Source organism: Dasypus novemcinctus, chromosome 8, assembly GCF_030445035.2.
Source record: "Dasypus novemcinctus isolate mDasNov1 chromosome 8, mDasNov1.1.hap2, whole genome shotgun sequence".
In the NCBI taxonomy this organism is placed as follows: domain Eukaryota; kingdom Metazoa; phylum Chordata; class Mammalia; order Cingulata; family Dasypodidae; genus Dasypus; species Dasypus novemcinctus.
The window spans coordinates 40,695,140-40,707,950 of record NC_080680.1 but is presented as its reverse complement, the minus strand read 5'-3'; the positions used below and the strand labels follow the sequence as shown (position 1 = coordinate 40,707,950).

The window sequence follows — 12,811 nt, the reverse complement described above, 5'->3', positions numbered from 1 at the left end:
TGAGCATATCTGAAATTTAGAGGCTATTTTATTCATGCTGCAGATATTGATACCAAGCACAAGCAGGTTCTTTTCTACCCAGTTCCTGAGACACCGGGGTATCAGAAAGTTTTTTGGTTGTGCATAGCAAAAGAGGTCAGTGGCCTAAGGGCCCAAAAGCTGCCTCCCTGAATTGCAGTAATCTTAACAGTTTATGCTAATGAGTAATTGGGGCTGACCTGGTTTAGGTCCCTTCATTAATAAACATTAAGGGGTGAGCAGGATTGGGGGGATACAAAACGGGGATGGGGGTGAGTCATGAAGTTATAATCACAAGACAGTCGTCAGAGATCAAGGCCTCTGGGGATGGGGGAAACAGAAGGAGGATCAGTTACCATTTCAGTAGAAATGTCCATATATAAGGGTAAGTTCCATTTGTAATAATCTCATAATAGCAGGTCTTGGGTAGATTTGACCATATACGAAGGGTGAGGTCAGTCTAGTCGGTTTCAGTAATTTCTGATATTTGGCTATTTGATAATATACTGGAAAGTAAAGAGGCATCTGTATAACAATTCAGTAATCATAATTATTTGTGGATTCTTATCCCTCAGTTACAATATGGTGGACTAAGCACTATGTTAGTTCAATAAATCATTGCTGATTTTCCATTAATTATTGTGGCAAATGTGATTTATTGTAATGTTTAAAATCTAGGTGTGTATGTTCATGGCAGGGTGTTAAGCATGTGTACTTCAGTTTCTCAGAAGAAAATGTTAAGACCTAAAAAACTGTCATTTCTAGCATTTCCTAACTTGTGCTCAATTCTAAGATTCTATAATTCTGTGTATCCATTTGGGATCAACTTTGATTTTGGTAGCACAATATAAATTAATTAATGAAACAAAAAATTAATAGAATAAAATAAAATCATTGTTTTAGAAGAGGGCATCTCTTAACTTACTTTTTTTTTTTTTCAAGTACTGGGGCTGGAGATTGAACCTGAGACCTTGTAAGTGGGAAGCTGGTACTCAACCACTGAACCACATTGGCTTCCCTGAGTTGGTTTTTTTGTTTATTTACTTGGTATTTGTTTTTTTCGGAGGCACTGGAAACCAAACCCAGGACCTCACATGTGGGAAGCAGGCTCTCAACTGCTTGAGCCATATCTGTTCCCTCTTAACTTACTTTATTTTTTTTTTAGATTTGTTTTATTTATTTATTTCTCCCTACCCCCTTGTTGCTTTTCACTTGCTGGGTCTGTTTGACTTCCTTGTTCCGTCTTTTTTTAGGAGACACTGGGAGCTGAATCCAGGACTTCTGATATGGCAGTGAGTCGCCTAATTGCTCGAGCCACCTCCATTCCCTCCTTTGTTGTGTCTTTCATTATGTTTTCCCTCCCCATGTCTCTTGTTGTGTCATCTTATTGCATCAGCTCACTGTGTGTGTGCATCGTGTCAGCTTGCCATCTTCTTTACAAGGCACTGGGAAGCTCTGCTTACTGCTTTTGTTTTGTCTCTCCTTACATGTTTCTTCTTGTGTCTCGTTGTGTCAGCTTGCTGTGCCTGTCTGTTGTTCCAGCTTACTCTCTTCTTTAGGAGGCACTAGGATCCGAACCAGCAACTTCCCATATGGTAGGCAGGAGCCCAATCACCCAAGCCATGTATGCGTCCCTTAACTTACTTTAAATGTTAAAGTCCTTCATAAATGAGATTCATCTTGCTGGAATTGTTCCCATATACTTATCTAGCAAAGGCTTGCTTTTTCTAATTAAAAGGGTAGCTTTTCGTTCCTTAGTCCTGCCAGTGTCTGCTACGCAATCCATAGATTTAATGAAGGTTTTAGGTAACCTGAGCTGGGTTCCCTGTACAAAAAAAAAAATGTAGCACTGGTGGAAAACGAAACCTGGGCACAGTGGTATGCTAGTAAATATTTAACAATTCTGCAAGCGAGGAAAAGCCCTGATGTGTAGCTTTGTCAACTTCCAAGGTGTAAACACACCTCCCATGGCTAGGAGGTTGACCAACTTGTTCTCATTGTCTGGGACTGTTTTTGTTTGACAAAGGGCTGCCTAGCTAAAGTACCAGAAATGGGTTGGCTTTTATCAAGGGGATTTATTTGGGATAAAAGCTTACAGTTCTGAGGCCGTGAAATATCCCAACTGAGGCATCAGCACTGGCGCTGTCTCACCAGACTCAGCTGCCACCCATGAAGCAAGATGGCCGCTGATCTCTGCTGAGGGGTCTGCCTTGCCTTCCGTCTCCCAGAACTCAGCTGAGGGCAGCCACGCGTAGGGCTTGTCTCTTTCCCAGGCCTTGTTTATCAGACTTGGCTGCTCCACTTTCTTCCCAACTTTAGCTGCAAGCTCTCAGGCATCTTTCCCTGGGCCTCAGTCCTTTGAGCTTCTCTGGGACTTCTCTCCTTGCACCTCAGTACAGGCAAAACTGGCATCCTCTCTCTCCCACGGCAGGATCAAGTATGGTGGCTTCCTTTTCCTCTTTGTTAGAATTACTTCTGAGTGGCAAGAATTGGGGCATGTTTTTTATTTTTTATTTTTTAAGATTTTTAAATTTATTTCTCTCGCGGTCCCCCCCTCCCCCCAATGGTCTGCTCTCTTTGTTCATTCACAGTGTGTTCTTCTGTGACTGCTTCTGTCCTTATCAGTGGCACCGGGAATCTGTGTTTCTTTTTGTTTGTCATCTTGCTGTGTCAGCTCTCCGTGTGTGCGGCACCATTCTTGAGCAGGCTGCGCTTCCTTTCACGCTGGGCAGCTCTCCTTACAGGGCACACTCCTTGCGCGTGGGGCTCTCCTACATGGGGACACCCCTGCGTGGCAGGGCACTCCTTGCACGCATCAGCACTGCGCATGGGCCAGCTCCACATCGTCAAGGAGGCCCGGGGTTTGAACCACGGACCTCCCATGTAGTAGGTGGATGCCTTATCCATTGGGCCAAGTCCGCTTCCCAGGGCATGTTTTCAATTTCTTATACTTTTCTGTATTGCTCCTTCCCCCCGCCCCCCGCCAAAGTTTTTTACATTTTGACATTTGAGAGTGGATCCAGATTTTCAGACCAAAGAAGTTTTACCATTTGCACTGGGAGGATAATCACTGCGAGCCCAGTGACAGGATGAGACATGATGGGACACTTGTGAACAAGGCAGAGCCTAGAGAGAGAAGGTACAATGGGGCCAGGGCTGGGCAGGGAAGAATAAGCCCTAAAAGGGACCCAAGATACTCTGACTCCAGTGTCTCCCCAAGATAGTCCCATGGGGCTCTGTAGGAATAAGTCCGTGGTCAAGTACTCTGGTTCACAGGGCTCTCCTTCTCACCCTCTTGGAAAGCCAGAAGACATCTGAGAAGTCCTGCAGTACAAAAACCTGCCTAGCTCAGAATTACCCAGACTTGACTGGATTCAGAGCCCTTATTTTGTAGGCCCTATTAGCATCTCCTTGAACTGGTGTTTTACTCTGTTCTAGTCCAACTTTCTAATTTTATATATAAGAAAATTGTGACCCAGAAAGGTGATCCAAGGTCACATAACTAGTCAAAGTAACACCCAGGCCTCCTGGCCTCTGGGTCACTGGTTTGCCACCATACCTGCTGCTTCCTTTCTGCCTCCGTCAGGAGCACTGGGGAAGAGGAAGATGAGTAGGCTGTCACAGGAGGATTTAGAAAGGAAGAGGCCAAACTGCAGTTAGAGTGATAGATGTAGATCTGTTTAGATTTGTTTGTTTTTGTTTCTGGTTTTTGCTACCTATGATGATTCGGAAAAACAAAACAAAACAAAAAACCTTCAGTACTCTTGGTTTCTCCTTCAGAACCCAAAAGCCAAGTTTTGCATGAGAAATTGCAGATGGTACTTTGAGTCTCTTCTTTATCTCCCATCTAATCTCCCATTGTCCCCTGATAGTACTCTCAGATTACAGACAGATGTCAGTGGGGTGGACTGGATCAGACCATATTGTTTCCTGTGGGTCAGCACTGGTTTTCTCTTTCTCCACACTGACTCAGAGCCAAACAAAGACAAAGATCCACCTTCCCCAGTTTCAGGAACCACTTATCAGAAGCCCTGCCGTGGAGTCCTTCTTGGTACGTGGTGTTCTGGCACGGCACAGCCAGGTCCACTCGATAGAGTGTCTAGAGGGGGATGGTTGATGTGTCCTGGAAGTACACATGACAAGAATTCAATGCTCACGACCTCGTTTAAGTACCCATTGTGCCCATGCCAAGCACCTCCTCTCAAAGTCTACAGTCTGGCAGGGATGAGAGGCAGAGGCATAACCGCCTTTGATCCAGACCCAGAATAGTTCCCTAAGAGGCTGAAAATAAAATACTCTGTGAGCTCAAGGAAATTGGCAATTGATTTGATTTAGGGAAAGATTGGAGGTGAAGAACCAGTGCTGGGCCTTGACATAAGGGGGAATTGGGGCAGGAAACAGGGAAGGCTGCTGGTCTGAACATAGACACAGGACCCCACCCAGAATCCCCCTGAGGGAAGGCAGCTGATTGAGAACAAGGCCAGAATCTGACAGCTGAAAAGCCCGCCAAAGACCTGGCTAGATCCCATTTGAAACTCCCAGGTTCAAAAGTAGCCCTGGATCACTCCATACAGGCCTTCCCACTGGTTCCTTGAAAGCTGACAGGTGAAGTTAGAAAGGCAACCAATCAAGAGAGCAAATAGCTGAGATCCCTCAATATGGGGAGAGGGGAGGAGGAAAGGCCTTAAAAAGGAGGCCAATCCCGGGGCCCCACACATGTCTTACCCTGTAGCATGTCCACACCTGTGTCTGTCGTGTGTACTATCTCTTTTCTTGTTTCTTTTTTTTAAAGATTTATTTATTTATTTAATTCCCCCCCTCCCCCGGTTGTCTGTTCTCTGTGTCTGTTTGCTGCATCTTGTTTCTTTGTCCACTTCTGTTGTCGTCAGCGGCACGGGAAGTGTGGGCGGCATCATTCCTGGGCAGGCTGCACTTTCCTTCGCGCTGGGTGGCTCTCCTTATGGGGCGCACTCCTTGCGCGTGGGGCTCCCCTACGCGGGGGACACCCCTGCGTGGCAGGGCACTCCTTGCGTGCATCAGCACTGCACATGGGCCAGTTCCACACGGGTCAAGGAGGCCCGGGGTTTGAACCGCGGACCTCCCATGTGGTAGACGGACGCCCTAACCACTGGGCCAAGTCTGTTTCCCTCTTTTCTTGTTAATAAACTCTTTACTCCCTTGCCTACCCTATGGCATGGCCTTAAATCCTTTATGCAACATAGCCAAGAACCTAGAAACCAAGCATTCTGCTAACATATTTGGCAAGTCAGCCAAGAGAAAAAGAGGTGAGTAATACACCCTGATACCCAATGAGGACTGGTGAGTCTAGGCTTTCAATCAGAGCCTGCTGTGCCCTCTTTTGTTTTATTACTGAGGCCGGTCTCCTAGAGGACCTGAAATTCTTGCTAATCCATTACTTCAAGGGTCCCCAAAGCTTTTTGCCTATAAACTGTAGAACAATCAGTCTCTAGCTTCTTAATGTCTGGTTTAACTGCAAAACTCAGTCCCTGGAAGTGGCCATAAAATGAGCTCTCTCTCACAACCACTTCCAAGACCTCCGCAAAAATAGGCTGAAAGAGGGTCTCTAGCCAGTCCCTTTTCTAGGGAGGAAGTCCAGATTGGTAGCTGTGGCAGTTTGATATTGTTTATGAATTCCAAAAATAGATATTGGATTATGTTTGTACACTGGTCTGTCCCTTTGGGTATATTAGATTATATTGGATTCAGAGGTTTAACTTTTACTTGATTACATAATGATTAAGGCTTTGATTGGACCATGTCAGTAGGACATTGAGTCACTGCCACCTTGGTGGGTGGGGACTCACAGAAAAACCACACCGCAGAGAAGGGAGGTTGGAGGTTTGATCCTGGAGCCCGGGAAGTAGACACACAGAGAAGCAGATAGGTGAGGAAGGAGAAAATGTTCCATTAGACAAGGCAGGAGCTCCAGGACAGAGACAGAGCCATTCACCTGGTAGTCTACAGGTGGCCTTGCTGAGAGATCACAGCCGCTGAGCCCAGAGAGAAATGAGCCCTGGAAAGAGAGGAACCCAGGAGGCCGGAGTTGTCCGGCAACCATCTTGCTCCAGCACATGGCAACAGACTTTGGTGAGGGAAGTAACTTATGCTTTATGGCCTGGTCACTGTAAACTTCTACCACAAATAAATATCCTTTATAAATGCCAACAGATTTCTGGTGTTTTGCATCAGCACACCCTGTGGCTGACTAATATAGTAGCTTTGGTCTGAGAGCAGGACCCAGACATCCCCCAAGACCTCTAAGGCTCTGGGACACCCAGAGACAAATGACTCCTGAGCCCAACAATTGGGACGGCAAGCAAGGCTCCCGACCTCCAGGACACTGGGGTGGTGAGCAGTGCATTCGATCAGGTCTAGGAGTGGCGCGCCACTAAGTCTGACGAACGTGTTTATCCTCCCCTGGGATAATGGGTGGCTTCTCCGGCATTCCAGCAGACTCTGGGATACCTTCGCAGGAACTGAGGCAGCCTGTCTGCTGAGGAGGCTAATCTTTTCCTGCCACACCGTGTGGCCACAGTACAAACCAGAGGATGGCCAAGAGTGGCCTCTGTATGGGACCCTGAATTCAGTTAAACCTCCTTTGTAAGAGGGAAGAAGGGGGCAGGTTGACTGGAAGGCCAGAGACCACATGGTCATGTGTGTCCTCTGAGAGATGAGGAAGTGCATCACCACACTGGTCAATTATAGTTAGCCTAGGGAAATTACTCGGGAACAGGAGGAAAACCCCGCCCTGTTTCAAGGAATGAAGAAATACACTCTGGTAGGTCCTAGTTCTAAAGGATAGATCATCAGAGCAACTTACTTCATTAGCTCTGTATATCCTTAGGATGCTGCAAAAGCTTTCCCTGCGCCCCCTAACGTCCATAAACACCCTTTAGAAACAGCCTTCCCAGTCTTCAATTGAGACCATGCCGCCAAGATGAAGACGATAAGGAGCCGCAGGCTAAAGGCCCAGGGATAGGCTCACCTTTTAGCTTCTGTCATTAAAGACACCCTGTCACCCCAGGGCCACCTGAATCCAGGGTCTATATCAGCAGGAATCCACTTCCAAGTGTGGAGAAGCCGGCCCATGGCCCCAAGCTGCCTCGCTACCAGGACCCACCAGGGCCTTGCCCCAAGGAAGGATGGAAGGGGCCAAGGCCAGACGTGGCTTTCTGGTCAACACTGCAAACTATCAACCGGGAGGAGCCTTGGGTGACCCTTGACATGGCAGGTAAGATTGTTAATTTCTTTAACATGGGAGCCATTTACTCAGTCCTGACCTGCCAGTCCGGATCTCTTTAGCCTCTGTTGTGCCTAAGAGGGGGAGTGAATGTGTAAGCCTTTCCCCTGTCGAATAAGAAACCTCCTCATAAGCCATCAAGTAAGCAGTATCCCCTCAAGGAGGAAGTTGTTAAAGGCTTCTGGAGAATGCCCCCCTAGTTCCTTGTCCATCCCCTTGCAACACTCCAGTCCTTCAAGCAAAAAAGCTTAAAGGACTTTATCCCTTGCAAGAGGTAGCTAATGGGGGTGCATTTCTAGAGCAGTCCCAATATGTGTTTTGTTGGCCACAGGGCTTCCCTGGATCCCTTAGCTCCACACCTACCAGCTCCCCAGGGATTTCCCTGGAGGAACAAAGCTAAAAGGGTTTCTGGTCAAGGTTTCTGCTATGGGTACTTTGTGTCAAGGTGATACTAAAGTTGGGTCTTTCCCTAAGCTAAGTAACTGTGTAAAATACTTGTGTTCTAATCTGTGCTTACTTTAACATTGATTTGCAGTTTGCCTGTCACAAATTGGATAATGTTGAAAGATACCCTAAAAATGAGTCTTAAATTTCAATGCTATCTTGCAATTGCATTTATTTTTTTAAAGATTAATTTTATTTAGTTATTCCTTCCCACCCCCTCGTTATTTGCGTTTGCTGTTTGTTGTTGTTGCTGTCTGTTTGCTGTATGTGGCAGGGAGGAACCTAATCACTTGAGCCACCTCCACTCCCTTCTTTGTTGTATCTCTCATTATGTTTTCCTCCTGTGCCTCTTGCTGTGTCATCTTGTTGTATCAGCTCCCTGTGGCAGCCCATATCACCAGCATGCTGTCTTGCTGGTCTTCTTTAGGAGGCACTGGGAACTGAACCTGGGACCTCCCATGGGGCAGGTGGGAGCTCAATCACTTGAGCCACAGCTGCTTCCTCTTGCAATTGAATTTATATAAAAGAAAACACAGGGAAGTGGACTTGGCCCAATGGATAGGGTGTCTGCCTACCCCATGGGAAACCCCGGGCCTCCTTGACCTGTGTGGAGCTGGCCCATGCGCAGTACTGATGCATGCAAGGAATGCTGTACCACGCAGGGGTGTACTCCGTATAGGGGAGCCCCACGCGCAAGGAGTGCACCCCGTAAGGAGAGCCGCCCAGCGCGAAAGAAAGTTCAGCCTGTCCAGGAATGGCACCGCACACACGGAGAGCTGACACAACAAGATGATGCAACAAAAAGAAACACAGATTCCCAGTGCCGCTGATAAGGATAGAAGCAGTCACAGAAGAACACATAGCGAATGGACACAGAGAGCAGACAACTGGGGGCGTGGGGTGTGGGAAGGGGAGAGAAATAAATTAAAAATAAATAAAACTTAAAAAAAAAAAAGAAAACAAGTGGAATTAGTTCAACTGCTGGAAAAGTGGAAAAATTTAGCAACATTACTAAAAAAATTATTTTTTGCTTAGTTAATAAACAAAAGTGCCCAAAGTGTTTTGAAATAAAAACTTCCTAGAAACTGTAACTAAGAGTTAAGCAAGATCATTATATAGATGTCTTTATATTATAAAACAACATAGTGATAATATCTGAAATTTGCTATAACTGGGTAGATTTAGCCTAGATCTGCTATTGTGATGGTAATTCTAAGTTAAATTTACCTTTGTTGATGGTTATTTCAAGTCAAACCTCACCCTTGTGTATGCTTGCTATTGTGATGGTATTAATAATTCTAAACTGAGCTTGCCCTTTGCTTAACATTGTTTCAGGACTGTCCTCACCATTGTGATGGTAACTACTCTCTTCTCCCTTATTTGAATCCATGTCAACCTCTGTTGCCCATGGTTTGGGGGAAGACAGATTTGAGATACCCCTGTCTCCTGCCTGTCCACTGGTGTTAATAACCCTGCTTTCTCTCAAGACAATCCAGATGGAACCCCACAACCTTTGAGGAAAACCCTGCCTGATGGAATCCTTGGCCCTTGGGGCTGGACGTCCGCTCTTCCAGTCCAGCAACTGCTGAAATCCTGTTATCTCCAAGGACTGGGAGTGGCGGACCTTCCACCTTAAGCATCCTGAAAGCAGCAGGTAATGAGAGAACCCAGTTTTCCCTGAGATTTCAGTGACCTCGGTGAGTATGTACTAGAATTGATGTAGCTCATCTGAAGTCATCAGAGTAAAAGTGGAACATAAGCAGAGCTCTGAAGTAAAGGAAAATGTTGTAGATTGTATTAAAGTATTGGGAACAATTTGGTTATAAGCCAACAATTAAAGAACAAAATTCTTGTGCAAAATTCTTGTGCAGATTAGAATAACCAGAGACCTCAAAGAGATCTTTTGAATAAGTTATTTTACAGTTAAACTTATTTTGTAAGAGAATGAAAATGAGAAGTAACATTAATGAGTTGTGCGTTTTTGTATCTAACTCTTTTTTTGTGTCTACGTATTTGGTCAGTGTGTATTTTTATACCTTGTAATGGTAATAATCAAATTACCAAATGAAAATTCTTAAAAGAGCTCTATTCAATTGTTAAATATTAAATAAGTGCTTTTATTATGTAAATGAATATTCTTGGAACCCAGATGAGAGAAGCTAAGCAGGATGGAAAGGTCAAATAGAAATCTGAATAAAGAAACTATTGGGAGAGGAAAGAAATTTTTCCTAAGCTCCTTGACCTACCCAGCCCTACAGGGCCTCCTTTTCTTCCAGAGAGCAGTGGGGGAAGAGGTAGGTGTTATAAGATAGGAAAATGTGAGTGTAACTTAAAATTCTGCCTACTAGGCGGGCGAATTAAAAATCTTGGTTTGCCCTGTAATTCCCCAATTTAAACCTTTTAGCAGCCTAAAATGAGAGTAATTAATAATCCAATTACCAAATTTCAGTAAGCAAAGTCCTTGAAAGCTATGGAAATATCTTTTCTAAATTATGATCAAAACAAATTAAACAATAATATATTCCAGAACCTGGCAGTCAGTATGATTTTAAGGTTAATTAATGTTTAATGAGATTAACTTAAAGAAGAAAATAGAGCACTGTCCTAAAGTGAAATGATGATTTTCACAGAACAGAATGAGGAATGTAAGGATAAAACTTAAATGGATAAAGTAAATTTCATTGGTTACAACTGTAATTTAATAAGTGTATCTAAAGGTAAACGTAACTAGTCTATGTGGTTATGGTTGGTTTTAGGAAGTTTGCAAAAGTATTTTCTAAACTGAAGTATTTAAATGGCTAATTCCAGAAAGCCATTATTAAACAGAAACCTAAATTGATATTGATTACAAAAAGCGACTTATGGTTAATTATAAGGAGTTTATAAGACCATTTTGTAAACTGAAGTATTTAATTGGCTAATTCCAGGAAGCCATTATTAGCAACCTAAACTGAATGGTGATAATAAAAAATACCTTCATGACAGGGAAACCTGATAGAGGGCAACTCAAGCTGCATATTAAAGGAATCGTGTAGGGGGAAGATAATCTTGATTCCACTGGAATCTTAGGTATTCATAAAATAATGGGGAAAGTAGTTTTTTCTGTACTGCTAAAGTAAAATACCTGTTAATTAATATAATCATGGTAAAGGTATAAAAGTAAAAAGTAAAGTACTGAAAATAGTTAAGTTCATTTCATATGTTTTAAACTGTATTGGAAATATTATGAAGTGTATAAAAATTAAAAGATAGACTTCAGTGTTGTCAAACTCTTTTGTGCATTCAAACCAGGACCCTACTACACTGCATGGTGCCTCTCCATTTGAGTTATTGGCTAGATCAGTCTCTACAACCCCTAAAACAATAAAAGTATCTACCATGTCTCTGGTCATGTTCCTGAAGTAGATGGGAAGTACACTGTTGTTTTGGACTCCTGTGGCAGTCAGCGATGACTCAATATGGACAGATTTATGATGAATATTACCTGCAGACTGGCTCTGTTTTATAGTGTCAAATGGAGCTATGGACCAAGCCGGTGAAACTCTGGAGTCTTCCTCTAGGACCAGTGGTGCTGCAGCATGCTGGCTGTGTGAAAGATATACCAAGTGGAGGAACAATTACCAGAGTAATGTGAATAGAACTTAAACACAATTGGCATTATGGCCTGCTCTCATTGGAGAGACAACACGTGTGGTATTGCAAACCTGAAGCTCAGATCTATTAACTTCAGCTCAAAGAGGAACTTGTGCATTGATTAATATTAAGTATTGTACCTATATACCTGATGAATATGATATCTCTTCTATTCTAGATCATATGCAGAGGGATATTGAACATGTAGAAAGTCTTAGCAAACTTCATTCATTTTTTTAGGCAGTTAAAGAATGTGCCTATAAGTTAAAAGAATGGCTGTCAAGTGCTGTCTTTCTTTGTGTCTTTCTTTCTAGGGCAGAGCCTTTCCTTATATCTCTTCTAGCTGTCCTAGGCATAACCACCACTGTGGGAACTGGGGTTGACAATTTATACCAAAACCAGCAGGTCTATCACAGTCTCTCCTTAGAGTTAAACAACAGCAAAGAAGATACTCTCTGCACCTTAGAAGCCCTTAGAAAACAAATTCGCCACCATGGTGCTGCAAAAATCACAGAGCCCTCAACATGCTAACAGTGACACAGGGAGGAACCTGCCTGTTCCTCAAGGAAGAATGTGTTTCTATGTAAATCTATGTAAATCACTCTGAAACAGTCCTAGACAGCATTTGAAATCTACAAGGTCAAGCCCATCAACTTCAGGAAAATATAGCCTCTGGAGGTAAATGGCCTTTCTTGTTCCAATGGTCCAGTATGTCATGGCTGGCCCCCTTTTGGGGGCTGCTTACCACCATCTTCTTTATCCTTTTAGTAGGACCATGAATCTCCAAAATTCTAACTAAGTTTATTTCTTCCAGAACAAGGTATTAGTCATGTGGGGCTTTCGTCCAGTTTCCAACCATGGTTCTGGACCTTCTATCCCTCAACCACATTAGAATAGCCAAAGAGTTTCACACCTCATCACGCAGGGACTACTGACCCTAACCAGCAGAGGAATGGCCATTGCCCTTCAGCTCCCCCTTAAGAATAAGGATATAGACTCTCTAAAGGGGATTTGAGGCAGGTTAGTATAGGAGACAGGGAAGGCCACTGGTCTGAACACAGTCACAAGACCCCACCCGGAAACCCCCTGAGGGAAGGCAGCTGACTGAGAACAAAGCCAAAACCTTACAGCTGAAAAGCCTACCAAAGACCTGGTCACGAGGTCCCACTTGAAACTCCCAGGCTCAAAAGAAGCCCTGGATAGGACAGAAAGTCCTCCCCATTGTTTCCCTGAAAGCTGACAGGTGAAGGTAAAAAGTTACAAATCAAGAGAGCAAATAACTGAGATTCCTCCTTAATATTGTGAAGGGGGAGGAAGAAAGGCCTTAAAAAAGCCTACCTGGGGCCCCATACGTGCTTCTCATCCTGTATCATGGGTCTGCACCCATGTCTGGGGTGTGTACTATCTCTTTTCTTGTTTCTTAATAAACTCTTTACTCTCTTGCCTACTCTATGC

At 44.0% G+C, this 12,811-nt stretch overlaps 1 protein-coding gene across 2 annotated transcripts in view; it reads left to right on the top strand.

Moving 5' to 3' along the window:
- The window catches only part of FXN (frataxin), a 70,821-nt gene extending 59,182 nt beyond the window's left edge, over window positions 1-11,639 (top strand). Inside the window, exons 6-8 of one of the 2 annotated variants that reach the window (XR_011649387.1) lie at window positions 1,272-1,310; window positions 7,095-7,270; window positions 9,211-11,639. The gene's annotated coding sequence lies outside the window, so the exon portion shown is untranslated. Of the gene's footprint in view, window positions 1-1,271; window positions 1,311-7,091; window positions 7,271-9,210 lie in introns of both variants that reach the window. The other variant, XR_011649386.1, reaches the window with a different exon arrangement.
- Window positions 11,640-12,811: the final 1,172 nt, after the last annotated feature.